The following is a 2,900-nucleotide window of genomic DNA, read 5'->3' on the forward strand; positions in this document are numbered from 1 at the left end:
AGACAAAAAGAAGTAACGAATTAGAAAACTGTATGTTTTGAATAGTTTTATTATCTTTATTTATTTATTTATTTACCTGTTTTTATTTATTTATAGAATTTAAATTTTAGTAATGGCTGTATTTAACAACTAGCTTGCAAATTTTCTGAAAAGTTATTCAAGTCTTGTGATTTAGTACAAGCTGTCTTCAGCACACCAATTATCCTGTCCTGAGATAGTTACTTTTTATTTCATTATGTTGAGATAATTTTCACTATAGTACTTATGGAAATCTAATATTACAGTCCTTAGTTTGTACTTTATTGTCTATTTCCCATACAATAATGAAATAGACATTCATGGGAGCAGAAACTTTGCCTTTGTTGTTGTTGTTGTTTAACTTTTGTATTTCTAGCACCTGGAACAATTGTCACTGGCATCATAATAGTATCTGCTCAATAAATATTTATCAGAGGCTGAAAGAATGCAGTACAACATCTACCAATTAATGTGAAAAAGACAAATAAGCTAACAGAACCTGGTCTAAGGAAATAACCAGCATTTCACAGGTGAAAATTTATAAGGTCCATAAACACATAAAAATAATCAACCTTAGCTGGAATTAAGAAAACATCTTAAACATCCCTTGCCCAGAGGTAGGAACTGTTTCTTATCATATCTCTTCATTTAAAGATGGAGCGTATTTTTAAAAGTAATCCTCTAATGTGGATGTCTGTAAGAGATTCTGACTCAGGAGGCCCAGGATGTATTTTTTAGTAAGCGCCTTAGATGACTCAGATTCTGGAAATTCAAGCATCTGTCTTTGATGAGGACAGTACAGTAAACAGATGTATTGCTCTTAGCATTAATTATTAACTGGCTGGGGGGGGGACACTTATTAAAAGTAGAGTCCTGATCAACTTTGCTTCTCATACACATTTATTGAAGACTTTTTTCCTGAGCTTTTTAAGAATTTATTTTTTGTTTTTTGCTTTGAAGAAAATCACAACTTTCTTGATTAGTATCTACAAGGCACTTTTCAATTGGGAAAGTGATTGGGAGGTGAAGAATAATACTGAACTATTCTCTTATTCTGAATGATCAAAATTCTGGGTTTAAAATGGTGCCAGTTGTCAAGCCTCTGCCAAGAGCAATAATCCTCATTTTTCCACAGCCTGGCCACATCACAGGTTTCACAGGTCTTGGGAAAGCAGATTCCACATCACCCATCTCCGCACACACAGTCTTTAGTTGTGAATAATATTCAGTTGTCACGTGGTCATTGTCTCTGCCAAATCCTGACCTCTTGTATCCACCAAAGGGTAACTCTACTGGGCTGACATCTTAGTTGTTAATGAAGCACATTCCAGCCTGAAGCGCTGCCACCACTCTGTGAGCCGCTGGAGGTCCCTGGTTAAGACTCCAGCCACTAGTCCATCTATCATTGGCTCTTTCCAGAACCTAAACTTCAGCGTACAAAATGGACATAACAGGCCGGAAGAGCTCTTCTTTCACACAGGTCATGTCATCTCTGCAGTTAGTTAATATACAAGGTTCCATGTACTATCCATCCTTTAACTTGGGATTATCAGGTACATAGATATTGCCACCACACAACACTACACCCTGCTCCTATGCCAGTTTAACTCGCTCCAGGTGTGTCCCGTTAATGAGAGGACTCACTCTTGTAGTTTCCAGAAGAGGATCTCCAATATTTAATTTTGGGTCTGTTTCACCACTTCTGTTGTAAATGTATCAAGAATTTCTTTTTGCTCAAATATTCTTGTGCCATCACAGAAAACCTCGCCTATATGAGGAAGTTGGCCATCAGAGCCCCCTTCACTGCATCCTCCATATCCCAGTCTGAGAAGATGATCAGTGGAGACTGGCCCCCAAGTTCCGAGGTGACAGGTTTGATTCCTTTGGCTGACATCTCCAGGATCTTCCTGCTAGTGGGCACACTTCCAGTGAAGGACATTTGGCCACGTGGCGATGCTGGCACAGAAACCAACCTGTGGCAGCCCCTCCTTGCACTGCATTGAAGCCCAGGAGGCACTCCAGCCTCTGGGTAGATGTCAGCCAGAAGCAAAGCAGAAACCCGTGTAAAGGGGGAGGGTTTGAAGACCAGGGCGTTACCACAAGCTAAAGCTGGGGCTGACTTCCAAGAGGGGATCTGGAAGGGGTAGCTCCAGGCTCCCATTCCCACATACCCCCAGTGGTTCTCTTCTGGTATAACCAAAGGATCCATCTGGGAGCTGAGTGTGTTCAGCAGCCAGGGATCCAGCCAAGCCTGCATAGTACTCCCGGCACTGCCAGGAAGTGTCAGTATCAAAGCCGGCCCCTAAACCGACTTGCCCTTGTTGATAATCTCCAAGGTGGCAATTTCCTCCTTCCCTTCCCTTATTATCCTGGCAGCCTCCAAAAGGATTCGGCAACGCTCCATGCCAGATTTTTTACTCCATATTTTAAGAGCAGCTTTTGCATTTTGAACAGCCAAATCGACTTCTTTTTCTCCTGAATACATGAAAGTAGCCATCACACGGTTGCCGTTTGAAGGCCTTCTCTGTGCCGGAGGCCGCCATGGGCTCCACTCAGGCCCCGGGGCGACAATTGAACGGTTGCGACAGACACAACAAAGGTGCCAGCGCTCATGGGAGGGACAGGAGCGGCCTGAAGAGTGTGGAGAAGCGTGGCCAATGTGAAATGCCCGCTCAGGGAGACAGGGGTGGGCGTGGTTCCCGGGAGAGAGAGTTGATTTTTTTTTTTTTTTTTAGACAAAGCCTCAAGCTATCCCCCTGGGTAGAGTGCCCTGGCATCACAGCTCACAGCAACCTCCAACTGCTGGGTTCAAGAGAGTCTCCTGCCTCTGCCTCCCAAGTAGCTGGGACCACAGGCGCCCACTACAACGACCGGCTATTTTT

At 43.3% G+C, this 2,900-nt stretch overlaps 1 pseudogene; it reads right to left on the minus strand.

The window, feature by feature from the left end:
- Nucleotides 1-1,080: 1,080 nt before the first annotated feature.
- LOC100962751 lies at nt 1,081-2,530 on the minus strand (annotated as a pseudogene).
- Between the last annotated feature and the right edge of the window lie 370 nt (nt 2,531-2,900).

This window comes from Otolemur garnettii, unplaced genomic scaffold, assembly GCF_000181295.1.
Source record: "Otolemur garnettii isolate 467f Iridium unplaced genomic scaffold, OtoGar3 scaffold00015, whole genome shotgun sequence".
Classification (NCBI taxonomy): Eukaryota; Metazoa; Chordata; class Mammalia; order Primates; family Galagidae; genus Otolemur; species Otolemur garnettii.